The 15110-nt window shown below is 36.0% G+C and overlaps 1 long non-coding RNA gene across 1 annotated transcript in view; it reads left to right on the top strand.

Annotated features, from left to right (window-relative positions):
- Positions 1–13166, top strand: part of LOC134471495 (uncharacterized) — a 33087-nt gene extending 19921 nt beyond the window's left edge. Inside the window, exons 2-3 of the long non-coding RNA XR_010040944.1 lie at positions 11776–11915; positions 12695–13166. This is a non-coding gene — a long non-coding RNA (uncharacterized LOC134471495). The remainder of the gene's footprint in view (positions 1–11775; positions 11916–12694) is intronic.
- The last annotated feature ends 1944 nt before the right edge of the window (positions 13167–15110 follow it).

The following is a 15110-nucleotide window of genomic DNA, read 5'->3' as shown; positions in this document are numbered from 1 at the left end:
ACTTTTTATCCATTCATTGGTTGATGGGCATTTGGACTGTTTCCAAGATTTAGCTATTACAAACCGTCCTGATACAAGCATGGGTGCACATGTATTGCTCTGGTATGCTGTTTTTAGTTCTTCGGGAAAGATACCCAGAAGGGGAATACCTGGGTTTAATGGAACCTCTAATTCCAGTGTTTTCAGGAATTTCCATACTGATTTCCACAGTGGTTGCACCAGTGTATGCTTTTACCAACAGAGGACAAGGATTCCTTTTTCCCCCATAAACCTTCCAGCATTGTTATTGGCTGATTTTCTAATAAAGACCTTTGTTTCTGGAGTAGATGTAATCTCAGAGTTGTTTTAATTTGTGTCTCTGGATTGACCAGTGATGCTGAACGTTTTTTTCATACAGTTATTTGTCATGCATATTTCTTTATCAGAATAGTGCATATTTATCTCAGATGCCCATTTTTGGATTGCATCTTTAAATTTGGGATGGTTTGATTTTTTTTTTTCAGTTCTTTATGTGTTCTAATATTGTCTAGGGGACAATTGGCTAAATTTTTTTCTCACACTTGGGGTTGTCTTTTCATTCTTTTGGTGAGTTCTTTTGCTATACAAAATGTTTTTAGTATGATGAGATCCCAGCTGTGGATTCTTTCTACTATTTCCCATGTGATTGGGGTTTTCATGAAGTCTTTGCCTACACCTGTGTCTTTAATTCTACTTATTCTCTATTCCTGTAGATTTAGTGTTTCTGTCTTACTGTTTAGATTTTTGATCCATTTCAATTTTACTTTAGTGAGCAGTGAGAAACATGGCTCCAAATTTGTCTTTGACATGTGGAAAGCCAGTTTTTTTCCTAGAAGAATCCTCACACCTCCAGATGTGAGAGGTCTCATTTTTCCTCACCTCTGCTCTTTACTTTCTTTATACCTTGTTATGGTTACATATTAAGCAGTTACTGCTCATGCTTCTGCTATGAGTCCTGATGTTTTGAATATTAGCTTCTTTTCAGTTCAGAGAACAAATTGCATTTGGCATAGTCAAATTATCTGTCCAGGATCACTAAATGCAAATATGAAATTAAGAAGCAAAGTGTCATGACATGAAAAATATAAATTCCTCTTAGCAATATTAGCTGGCTCACTTTGTTCATCATTTGATACATCACATAATGCAAACTTTGTGGCATGTTCTGATTGCACAGTGGGTGGAATATAGGCAAGTAATGTATCTTACTTTTCTCATTGCTGAGACAATATGCTTGATGCTCAAAAGAGGAAAGGGTTATTTAGCTCACAGTGTGCAGAGGTTTCATTACTCACTTTCAGCTGACTCCAAGGTAGGATGACATGAACATCACAAAAGAGAAAGAGTCCATTGCGGGAAGAAGGTAGCAGGTAGCAAGTAATCCACAAGTGAACTATAAGTGGCCAGTCCCTACCACAGCTCTTTCTATCCCTTATATTTTACTCAAACTACCCACCACTGAGTGGTTAGCACTGATATCCTTAAACTTAGCATTGCACCATGAATCAATACCAGAATCATGTTCTTTACCCCAACATCCTTAAATCAACACACCCTAGAGCCAATCACCTCCAGAAATCCCCACCTAGGACTGCATGGGGCTTTGAGGGGGACACCTAGATACAAACCATAACAGGATGAATGTAAGTTAATGGATAAAATACAAATGCTTTCACCATGGGGACTTGTGCTGAGAACATTTTAAAGTGATCTCTACCCAACCATAAGTACAAGCATTATTATTTCACAAAATTTATTAGATATTCCCTATACTAACATTACTGAACAATGATGTTTTAGAGAGCTATAACTCAAGGACTTGAGACATTTATTTGGTAAGTGTGCCTTGCTCATTTACTCTCAGAATTTTTATTCAGAATCTACAGAGATGGGTTCAATGAATTATCCACTTGCTATGTGGATATAATGAAATAGCCACTGGAGAAGTCAGAATAAATATATGAGTTTGAATGAATAAGGAAAGCATCAAATATGATAGAATATAACACAAAGTTTCAAAGTCACCAAGATAGGATGGGGAGGGCAGGGATAATGACCAAAGTAGCATGGCTAGATGATCTCCTTAATTATATCAGTCAAGAGTGACCTATTTTAGATAATTCATAAAGTAAGGTCTTACCAGAGATTAGAAAAGAGAAAAAATGTCTAATCACAAGAAAAATTAGAAAATACTTCCCTTATATATCCACTAGGAAGAAACTTTAAAATTAAAGAAAGACTACTGTGCTGAAGATATTAGGATTTGAGCTTCTTCATGTGAGCCTCAAGGCAGTATCTTTAGTTTCCATCTAAAACAATCTGTTATTTCACAGGGTTGAGTCATTGATATGTCTGGGCCTAGACTTAGAGGGCTGAGTGGGTTTTATTGAAGTATTTCTTGCTTGGGGTAAATAACCAAATATGCAGGAAAATGGGCCACAGGAAAGAAAACCTAACCAGCTCAACCCAAGGCACAATATTTTCTGTATTTAATCATGTTTTTGGATAGTTTATTTCCTTTATGACCGTCTGACCAACTTCAATAATGTGAACAGATAAAATGTTCTCTCACTACACACAGATCTGCTTTCAAAAACCCAAAATTGTCCATTTATTGAAACTCTTTTCCTTCCTTTCTTTGCCTGTCTCCCAAGATGCCGCAGAAAAATAATTAAGCTTTGTCAAGTATTTTTAGTGTGACTGATAATTCTTTCAAATGGATTTTTTGAGACTAGATGACAAGAAAGTCCATGGACAAGAACAAGCATGGATGGGTTGGTGAAAAAGTCACTGAGATCTCACTGCCCTTGGGTTAGCAGCACCTGTGGCTGATGGGGAATCTTCATCCTCTGACTGTCATTCTTTTGTCCATTATGAAATGGAAGTTAGGAGTCCGTGTAGCCTGTTATCCAAGATAAGATTTGAATGCAATCAAATGCAGAAATGGATATGAAACCATTTGAAGGACAGTATAATGTTAGAAAATATAAGGTGGTATTACAAAATGTAGGGTATGTATTATTTTCCTACTGAGGGAAAGTTGGACAACTGATCCGTGTATGTAGAACCAGTGATATAAATTATTTTGCTGAAATAAACAAATACATTAAGAGAGTTTCCTTCTGTTCTTAAAAGTTGGCACATTGTAATGTTTTTGCTTTGTTCTGGTTTGCTTTGTTTTTTTAAAATCTTTAACAGAGTTAAGTCAATAACAAATCAGTATCATTTCAACAGAATGCAAACTTGATATGGAAACATGGAATAAAATACAGAAAGATAGCAAGAAGACAAATTTAATTATTTTAACACAAAACACACACTTTCTAAATATCTGGTTCTTTACATATATTTATTTAATCCATACTAAAATTTACTTTATATATGCATATATGTGTATCTGTAAACATGTGTATACATATATACATATATGTGCATATATATATTGCATGAGAAACTGATTTCAGAAAATTTAAACAACTTGATTTTAAAAACCATATAACTTACAGTAGATTTAAATAATAGCCTATTACTATCAAATTCAAAATTTATATTTAAATGTAATGCTTGGTTAAGATTATTTTAAAAGGGCTAAATTTGGAGCTGTAGTATAGGAAAGAAAGGGAAGACTAAGAGGTAAGGCATTTCTGGTAGAAACATTTGGGACCTATTTAGATTTAACTCATAACAGCCTCATTTGGTGGAAGCCTATTGTGTTTCATTACTGTTTCCATGTGCTCCTGTATAATTTAAGACTTATTGTGCCAAACTTTTCAAAAGGAAAAAAATCATAAAAATCAAACTGGGACTTCTCGCAGTTATTTAGAAATTGTAATACCTCTGAATTTAAACTGCGTGAATAGAAAGTGCTAGTCATTGGAGTAATAATTGTCACTGAGAAAAAATCTACTTATCTAACATGGGAATCAAATGATTCTGCACTGAAATGAATACAGAATTTCTGAAAAATCTCTCCTATGCTGTCTGGTGATAATGTCATCCATCTACCACAGGCAATCAGCGCCAGGATGTCTGGGAGGCAGCTGAACAAAGATGTGTGAAGATTGGATCTCTTTAGCAATTCACTGGTCAAAAACTAAACTGGTCTAAACATTATGCTCATCAAAGAACAAGTGGAGAGCAGCTGAATCTTAAGGCAGCATCTCAAGACTCACAACTTGTAACAGGAAATAAAATCAGGTTTCTGAACTTCAGAGATAGGCAAGGAGCCTCACTGGACTCGGACCTAAGATCTTGATAGTGTATGAAACTAATGTTTTGTTATCGTGTTGACTTGTGGCAATTTAGTTATAAGTTACAGATGATAGCTCTGGGTAACTTTAACAAAAACATACTTATGTGAAGGATGAAGGGTGGGTCAAGAAGGAAAGGCAATGTTGAAGACACAAGCTTAGAAAAAAGGAGGACAGAGTAACAGAAGGGTTCTTTGTATCTCTAAATAATGGTCTATCTCTTTGGACTACTGCTGTGTGGTTTGGCTCACTATTAATCTTCTTCCTCATTCTCACAATGCCAATGTCTGACAGTGTCTAATTAACCTACACTGGGTCGTGTGGCTTCCATTTTGGTTAAAACAGAGTAGGCACCTTGATCAATACCCCCACCAAGACTGTCAATAGTGGGTAAGTGGCATCTAAGATGGAGAAATCAATACGCTGTGTCTAGAAAAAGTTGGATAAACACCAGATGCATGAAACAATTTACCTTTGATTGGACATTGTTATTCCCAAGTATCAGTCAACTATTTACAGAGTTGCTCTGCAGACTACACCTCTTCTACCTCTGAAGTAAAAAAGAAAAATTTAAATATCTCTGTCAAACCATATCCTAGTTTTGGGTTTATATGTTTTTCTTCAAATATTTATTTCTTTTTAATACTTTCCAATCTAATCTTCTTCATTAATATTATATTGGAAGATTTGGCGAACATTGATTTTATTCAAATATGTGATTTTAATGACTAAGTCATACTAGGTTATCCACTCTATTCTGCTTCTACTTGCAAAAAATTGGAAAGATTTAAAATATGAAAGGGATAATGTTTTACTCAAGTCAGGGTGCACGCCTGCAGGCATATATTTATCAGATCTATGGCAGTGAATATTTTGAGTATATACCATGCCAAATTTCCTTCCATAAAGTTATTTGCAGGCACAAAAGAAGGTCCTGCAAGTCTACTTTAAAAAAGTAAACAGAGGGAGGGCTTTAACCTTTTGGAGAGTATTTATAGAACATTATCTGTCTTGGGTTAATAGAGTCATTACATCTGGTTCTTTCAGAACTATCTGTATGCACATGGTGGTGAATACTCAGTTTCCATAGCAAAGTAAGTAAAGATTTAGAAATTAAATTGTGTTCCAGGAATACTCTGTGTGAGAGACTCTGTGACTAGGATGCATTTGCAACTGCTAGCACCAGAACAACTATAAACATTCTTAGTAAAATGCCCACAGCATCCTTAATTGTAGGTACTGCATCATCCTGATACAATCTTCAGGAAAGACTAATTGCAAATGTACCTCTGGATAATTAAATGAAATGACCAAGTCATTGCATTTCTTCTTCCAGGGCAATTTGCACTTTATGATCTCTTTCTCAGAGTAAAGCTCGTGTTATGCAATCAAATAAAGGTGGATGAGACATAAAATAACATCTTGTCCCAGGAGAAAAATATGAAGAATGTGTGCTCAACTTCTCCTAGTTAAGCAAAAAACCATAACTGATATCCCTATCTTGTATGACAACCTTTGCTATTCAGTCTAGAGCTGGTCTCCCAATGTTTCTCATGGCAATTCAGACATCCAACATAAGTCAATTGCAGTTGGCAGTTTATTCAAATCTCTATCTCTGATATCAAAGAAATTTTACTTGTATGATCAGTACAAGTCTATGTTTTACCTCAGTGTTTTGTACTTTCTTCCCCAGTTGTCATGGTTTAGGTCAGTGGCCTGCAGGCCTCATGTTTGCATCGTGTTTGCATTGTGCATTTGTGATTAGTTCATTGTCTAGCCCTTGGATTGATGATGTCAGTGCTACACCCTCCTAGGGATGAAGCCAGCATACATGTAATGGCAGGAGGAAAGTGTATCTCTGTCTGTCTGTCTGTCTGTCTGTCTCTCTCTCTCTCTCTCTTTCTCTCTCTCTCTCTCTCTCTCTTGCTGTTTCTGCCTGGCTGCTTGTAGCCTACATGAACTGCAGCCCCGCCATGCCGCCCTGTCTTGGAGCCAACTGAGTATGGACTAAAACGTCCAAAAACTGTAAGAAATAAACCTTTCCTTTCCCAACTTTGGGCATCAAGTTTTTTGTTCAGCGAAGAGTAAAATGTAACTAAGACACCAGTCTAGTGCTCCCACATAAATATTAGCTAATATCGACTCAATGTGTCATTCATCAGATGAAAAGCTATCTGTAAGTTTTGCATTTAATTTTGTTAACTGCTAGGTATCGGTCCCCTTATTGGTCCCTATTTTATGCTTTAAATTTTTGAGGCTTAGTGAGGTTAAATGTATAACTTATCCTCTGGTAGTGCATTCCAAATATGTTAGTGGGTTAAAATTATACCCTGTCTTCAAGATGACAAATTATCCTGCAAAATTCATGGATATTTGTGTTAGTCATTTTTATTTAGTTGCTGAGACAAAATATCCAATGCCCAATGTTACAAAGAGGAAAGATTTATTTATCTCACAGTCTGTAGAGGTTTCAATCAATAATTTTCAGGCTTCAAGTCATGGTGGCGTGAGAAAAAGGCAAAAGTTCATGGCCACAGCTGATAGAAAAAGCAATGAGAGAGAGAGAGAAAGAGAGAGAGAGAGAGAGAGAGAGAGAGAGAGAGAGAGAGAGAGAGCTCTTCTGTTCCTTACATTGTATCCTAGTCTACTTGGATTAGGATGGTGACTAAGCCAATTAGCATCACCCACCCCTAATCCCAGCACTCTTAATCCAAATATTGCACTACATTTCAATCACACACTGAAGATTCAGCCACTTCCAAAAATCCCTATGATTCCATGATTCTTTGAAGGGACATCTAGACACAAACCACAATGATATTCATGACAGATGCAAGACATCTGGGTCAGAAAGCATATTATTCACAGTAATATCAGTAGGCAGAATACCAGCATTTATATTAATTTCCTAATATTTAATTCACATTTGACTATAAAAGCAGGGGCAGGTGATACATACTCAGTGGGTTGTATTATAAAAGACGAATCCTGAATTTAGAGAACACAATTATCTTATAGTGGGAAGTGAGTACACTTGTCATTTGCTCTGAAGAGAGACCATTTCTACAGAATATTGGACAGTAAGAATGTATAATCTTATTCCAAAGGGCAAAACTGTCTCTCTTCCAACAGTATTTTCTATTCAGATATTCTAGATTACCACAATCATTGTACCAGTCTATACTCCCACCAACAGTGGAGAAGTGTTCTTTCTTCCCAAGGCTTACCAGCATTTATTATTCATTGATTTCTTGATAATAATCATTCTTTCTGGGGTGAGATGGAATCTTGGCATTATCCTAATTTGCATCTCTCAGATGACCAGTGATTTTCGAACAAATTTTCATGCATTTATTTTCCCTTTTTACTTCATCATCTGAGAAGTACCCATTTCAGATACTCAGTTTTTGACTGGATCTTTACATTTATGATTTTTGTTTCATCTCTTTATATATTCTAAATATTAGTACTATGAGGAAAGGTTGACAAAAGTTTTTCCCACTCCGTGAGTTATCTTTTCAATCTGTTGATGATATTTCTAGGTAAATGGATGCATGTTGAAGCAATAACCTCAAGTGAAATAAAATGAACACACATGTAAATATCACATTGTTTCTCTGGTATGAGAACCTGAAAGTGTAAAGGCCAAAATGTATAATAGACATTGTGAAGTACAAAGAAAATGTTCAAATGGTAATAAGATCTAGAGAAGGAGTGGAGGAAAGGTAGGGGAAAAAAAACAAGAAAAGAAGCAAAAAATGGAAACAAAGTTTTTGTAAATAAAGAAGGGAAGAGAGGTTGAAGGGAGATTAGGGGATTGGAGAAAAAAAAAGAAGACTCAAGATATATCATGTACAAGTACCAATTCCCTATGATGAATATGATTATTATGTGTATATAAAATGTACCAATAAACTTAATTAATTAAAAATATTCTTGAAAAGAAGGCCTAGAACAAAGGTAGTTTGCTCTAAGGATATGCAGAAATATAATAGAGCTACTGAGAACTATAATGTAACATTGGGTAGAGGAGTCAGAGTTGCAGCCAGATTTCCATGGCCCCATAAATAACACTCTTAATCAATGTGCTTCATGTTTCTCTACACAACTGCTTTCCCTTCTAATGGGTGATGTTCACAAACCGGTACTATATTAGTAGAAATGGGCAGTTAGGGAATATCACAGTCATGACAAATGTTCCTCAGTCACTACTCAATTATTCTGATAGCATTTATTATTCTATTTTTTCTACATTGTATGAATTCTAACATCTGAATGTTGCTCATTATTTGAGTCCCACTTGCTTTCTCTGGAGAGGATATGTCAGGAATGAATGAATTGGGATTCTGAATCAATCACTAATTTGTCATTTGATAATGATCAATCTCCCTTTTCCTCATCTGTTAAATGGAATTCATAATAGCTACTTTTCTAAGGTTGTCACAAGTAAATATAATTACGTATATCACACTCAACACAATGTGCATGATAGCCATTTTATGATAATAATTACTCTCTAAATGTGTGTTGAATGTTTAAAGAATTGTGTTTAAACTCAGACCTAGATTTTTTTGTTTTCTACCAGATTTTGAGGCTGTTTTCATATACTCCTTTTTCATTTTATTTAATTCTGTTTATGTTGATGTATCCTTTAATTTTCCCTGATAAGCTTGTTGCAGAGCTCAGGATTATCACTGCTTCTTAGTGCTGCTTAATCCCAGCCTTAGTTTAGTGCTCTGGTCACATGCCTGGGATGGACTGACCCTCTCATCTGTGGTCAGAGCAGGAGATAAATATGCATATTTAGTTTCTGCTTGATAACTGCATTTGACAGGGGGCACATTAATGCAAAATTCATCCTATGCTATTTAAGTAGCTCTCAAAGTGAGAAGGAGAGGAAGAGAAATAGACAGAATGACAGAGAGAGACAGAATCAGATATGCATAGAGATGTTTTCCTTTCAGTATCTACTGATAATAAACAGAGAATTCTTTTTATTATACTCTTCAAGTAGGGAAAACAAAACTGAGCACTTCTGAGTCCTTTCCTCTGTAAATGACACCCTTTTCATCCCTGTTACTCTCCTTGGCTTACCCTCTGGTCTATTCGTGTTATCATTAAACATAATGATCAGCACTGGCACTAGCCTTTACAAGAAATCAGGCTAAGCAGCACAAAACTGATCCCCTGCAGACTCAGAGCGCCCTGGGAAAGGACTGACAAATGATAACAGGCTATTAGAAAACATTTTATTTGGAGCAGAAAGTCTTTCTAGAACCCATAAAATCACTTTGTCTGAGGTTGAGCTAAGACTTCCATGCTGGAAGAGCCTCAGGTAAGAGTCTGAGTGGCATTGTTTTATTATTCTTTTAAAAATTTCTCTTCACAGTATAAATCAGGAAGCCTGGGGCCTTACCTGCTGTCCATTTCCACTGAAGTTAGAATTCAGATGTCTGAGTTTAAACTTTGTCCTTTGATCTGTGAGCTGAGCAATATTTATGCCATTGCTAAAATGTTCTAGGTCATAATTTCCTCATTGGTCAAATGAAAATCCTATGTGTGAAATTTGGCAGCTTCTTGTGACTACCAAATGTGACAACTAATTTTGTAAAGACACTGTAAAAATTACAATAAATCATAAAACAATAAAGACATTATTTTGAAAGTTCTTTTTACTTTGACTTTTGATTAGATGCAGATCTGAAAGTTTGGTGCTGTCACTTATCTTAAATGGTAATAATGTCCCATAATTTGGTGACTATCTCACTGTTAGTTATTCTTGCCATGGTGACTAATTCTAATAGGCTTTTCTAGTCTCTGTCTCAACACTTTGGCATCACTGGATACTCCTACTTACTCCCCTTTGTGACTCTTCTCTTCAGCATTCTATCATAATGATTTTTTGATTCCCAACTTTTCTATTCATTTTTTAATGTTGTGATTTCTCAGCCTCACTACTTACTCTGTCCTGTACAACCTCACCAATAGCTTAGGTTTCAAATAGCTTCCATTGACAAAGGGCTCCCAAATATGATTTACATATAATCTTTCAAATTGTAGACGTATCAAGCTGCTCTATGTCAACTCTTGGCCATCAAACTCAACATGCTTGAAGCCTGATGCACAAAACCTTATTTCAGGATCTTTTATGTTGCAGAGTATTAACTCTAGCCATCCGTGTAGGGGTATGAAATCATCTTTCATGCCTTTCTGTTAGTTTATCTAATTTAGTACTAAATTTTATTGGTTTTAATCCTCTCAAATCTTTGGGAACTGAGGGCAAATGATGATCTCCTTTTGCTTGAATAATGAAATGGGTTCGTATATAGTCTTTCCAGTAGTAGGGCCCCTTCCAACAAATCCAAAGCAGCTAGAGAATTCATTAAAGAAGCAAGAAAATTTTCATTATACTCATTGATTGAAATCATTGATAACTCTGACTTGGTCTTTATATTTTGACCTCATTCACCCATCAGTTTTTCACACAGTTTTTGTCTTTATCTTTTTCAGGAAGGATCAGTAGCTTTCCATTAGGTCCTAGAATAACATGCTCCCTCATTATACTGGACTCACTCTGTGCACTGTTCTTTTTAGCTCATCTTCTTTTTATACAATTCTCTCTCTCTCTCTCTCTCTCTCTCTCTCTCTCTCTCTCTCTCTCTCTCCCTCCCTCCCTCCCTCCCCCCCTCTCCCCTTCTCAACACACAAACACATGTAAACACATACACATACTTTTGTAATCCAGCTTCTTTGGTGCCAGTCTTTTAGTCCCAAGCACAAATATTTTTTTTTTTTCCGGAAAATTTTTCTTTCCTCTTTGAATAAATCAGAACCCCATGAAGTTTCTTTTTCTATTTTTAGTAGCACTTATCACAGCTTGTAAGTATCAGATAACATGATTTATTTGTTTAATCTCTACCAAAAGTCAAAGCTCCAGATGAATGTTCTGATTCATTATTACTTACTAAGTGCAGAGTAAAGAATAGGTACTTAGATACTCGTTCAACGTGATGAATTCTTCAGTTCACAGACAATGAAGCTTAGATTAACAGTCTCAGTTACTTCTCTAGGGTTGCATCACTAGTCAAATGGTAGAAGAAAGTGTTTCTATTCCAAAGTCCTTTCTCATTCACCGCAGTGCCTTCTGTGAAGCAGATAAATCATTGAGATACTGATATCAATGTTATTTTTCATTTTAGGTCAGTTAGAGACTCGTATGTGTCACAGTTTGAATAGACAATTTCAAAGACTTACTGAGAGAAATTTCCTTCTTAAGAAGGAAAATTCAAAGAAGCAAAGCTTTGGTCAGAAACCTGTGACCTTTCGTTGGGTCTGTCAAAGCTTTTGTTGTAAGTAAGATAAATGAACTCTGATTAAAGCATAAAAGGCATTTACTTGAAAGAGAACAATTTTCTCTTAGAAGAAATGGAAAGGCTGGAGCAAGAAGCTGAGGGGGAGATGGGTAGCAGCCAAGGTTGCACTCTGAGAAACCTCTGGTTACCACTAGGAACATTGCCGGTGTCACCACTCCAGACTGTGTCCTGAACGTGGCCTCAACTGGACAGTTCTGCCATGCACGACACATTTCCTCCTTTGAAGAATTCCAGATTGGTCCTGTAGGGTGTCACTCAACGTTTATAGGCCCAGGTAAAGACTTTTAATTGACTTTATCTGGTTTAGATGTTAGTGTCTTGGATTCCAGGAAGAACGAGACCCTCAGTCTCTTACCAAGATCCACACAACTGAGGAATCCATTTGTAGAGAGGTAAGTAGATTAAGTGCTGATAACCAAGTATAAGAAAAACAAAAACAAAATGCACATTTGCTGAAAGAAGGCAGGGAATTATCAGGATCAAATCAGGTTAGATTCACATATGACTAGTTTGGACCCAGGGAGCCTGGCAAACAGAATCTTTTGGAAAACCAGAATTCAAATGCAGCTAAGAATGGCAAGATTACATGAAGGAGTGAGATCATGCTTTCATGCTAACCAGGAACTCGTAACTTTCACAAGGGCTGAGTGTGATTGTGTCTCATGTGCAGTAATAATGCAAGCAAATCAAGGTTCCTCTGTTCAGTTACACTGGCAGCCAAACGTAATCAACCACCACATGCACTGATTGGGAAGGAGTCCGGGGCTGCCCTAACTCAAGGCGCCAAGGCAATCATTCTGAATGTACCCAACTTGGCATGTGGGATCCAGGGTTTATGCCTATGTACCAATATTAATTATATTCTAAAGCATCGTGTGTACTCTTCAGCCTTAAAAAGAAAACAAATGCTCATTTTGTTTTGTCCTTCAGATATTACTGTGTTCAGATATACTTTGGTTTGCGGATTCATTGGAATTATTTTTTTTTTAATTTGATGTGAGCTTTTTATTCAGTGCTTTATATCTGTGTCTCTCCTATTTTATTTCCTTCCAGGAAAAGGATCAAAATTCTATACTTTCTGTAAAAGGATACTTCCCAAGATGACTGTAGTGAACGTACAAAGGTGCAGGACAAGTATTAGATTTTGTGAAGCAGCTTCGTAAGCATGTTTCCTCAACAGAAGAGAGAAGTCCCACTCTTTATGCGGACATACAAGAGATAACCACAGAATCTGTCTTGGAGTGAAGAAGACAAAATATTTACCAGCTCTCATGTCATGAATTTTGATTGGGTTTTAGTCATGGTTGTGATCCCAAGTATGGTGAAAATTAACAAAGAAAAATAGAAACACTTGAACAATGCATACATAAAAACAATGCATACATGTTTCATTAAACTAAACTAAAAAGATTATATTTTTCCATAAAGGTCCTGGGGAATAAATTGTGTACTTTATGTGGAAGAGGATTGAGAAGGTGGTATCTTCAGTAAGCCTCTCTTATCAGAACTGTGAAATTCATCAACTTGTCTCCTTACCACATTAAGTTCATAGAGAATTTGGATAAAGATTTTCTGAACCATATTGAACATGAAGTTGTGATCTTTGATTCTGGGTTAGTCATTGGTTTCTCTCTGGGTCCTTGGGAAAGCCTCGTGCCCTTTTAGATTTCTGTAGCTGCCTACGTGACCAGCTTTTAATGGTTCTCTCTAGTTCTAAACATATCCATGGGCCTGTGCATATAGAGTGTGGGAAACATTGGAGAAGGCTTAGGATGGACATTCCTAACCATGGAAGAAATGCTAACAAGGGGCTTCTGGTTTTATCTTCATCAAGCAACAAAAATTTTCTAAAGCAGGCTTTTTTCCTGTAGAATGGAATTTTCACTTTCTAGGTGACTTCTAATAGAGAAGACAATGATTCCCATCCTCTTGTCTCTTCTTGGCTCACGAGACCACATTATCATCATTTTTAAAGATGCCAAACGGTCACCTTTTCAATCTAGTCTATAAGTTTGCTGGTCTTCTTTCTCCCTTCCTCCTTGACTCCCTGATTCTGCTTTCCTCCCTCTCTCCCTCCCTCTTTTTTTCCTTCCTTCCTTCTTTCCTTCCTTCCTTCCTTCCTTCCTTCCTTCCTTCCTTCCTTCCTTCCTTCTTTCCTTTTTCTCCACATCGCTTTGTGAATTATATATTTCTGTACTTCAGAATGTGTCCTAAATTACTTCCTGCAACTTGTATATGCCCTATTTTCCTAAAGTCCCTTGCTCTCACGATACTCAGAGTCTATATTATGAAACTGGAAGAATCCTGACCTGTAATTCATTACCACTTGCCCTTAGCCTCCACTGTGATCATATTTTTCTCTCCAACTTCTGTACATCCTCCAATGAATGTGTAATTTATTTCGCATGGTTTAGAGGGAAAGCAATGATGTTTAGAGTGAGCCTCCTAGGTTCAGGGTCTTTTGCCGATACAGCTTGGTGATCTTGAACAAATCACTTCATCTTTATCACCACTTTTATTAGGTCTTAGATTTATTTGTTCTCATAATTGATTTTAATTAATTTTTATAGTATTCCTAATTCTGAGACAATTTATATTATATTTTAACAAACATACTTTAAACAACTAAGTGATTTTTCACTATTTTAATAGTTACCGCTTTTTCTTTTATGTCTTTCCAGCCATTGTTGAGCTCTTTATTTTAACTCTTTTGTGAATTTTGGAGAAAATATTAGACCAGTTATGCAAGACAAAAAATTTGGATGAAATAATTTGAGTATTTGACTGTTTCATAGATTCTTTGTGAGGTATGCATGCAGAAATGGGATTTTGGCGTACATGTGGCCTTCATTCTTAAACTGTGTGGTGCTACAAAGCCTTATATATGCTCTTGCATTTAATTCTCATGATTAGTAGTGGAGAGGAGGATTCACAGCCAACTTAAGCATCTGTTTTTGTAAGCAGTCTTGTTTACTTTTTCTGGATTTGTGTTGGATTCATCTTTTACTGATTCAATTTAAAAACTATCACTGGCCTTGTTTGAGCTTGCTTGGAACATGACAAATATTTTCAATTTAAGCCTCCACTCTTGCTTAAATTCAGAATACTTTTTATATTTCTATACCAATTCCTTTTGTTCTATCAGTTCTGCTTCTTATTATAGGAAAAACTATCATGTGCATATGGTGCTTCTTGAATATGAATATGTTTTATTATCTTCTCTTATAGTCACTTCATTTCTAAAATTTTGCTCTCTGTATAAGAAATTATGTTTCTGGCATTCATTTGATTTTTTTATTTGTTGTGATTTTTAAAAATTCTGATAGTTATTCTAAAATTGGCATACTCATGCTCTAGAGAAAATATAATACATTGAATAAAAATTAGGAATTTTTTTTATCTAGAGCAGTAAATAATATTGAAATAAAAATATCTTGAATGTCTTCAGATCATCAGAAATTTTTCACTT

This window comes from Cavia porcellus, unplaced genomic scaffold (assembly GCF_034190915.1).
Source record: "Cavia porcellus strain 051 isolate PalLab524CR breed Dunkin Hartley unplaced genomic scaffold, mCavPor4.1 scaffold_18, whole genome shotgun sequence".
In the NCBI taxonomy this organism is placed as follows: domain Eukaryota; kingdom Metazoa; phylum Chordata; class Mammalia; order Rodentia; family Caviidae; genus Cavia; species Cavia porcellus.
Note: the sequence above shows the minus strand (reverse complement) of the source record. Positions and strands in the feature narration are given on the sequence as shown.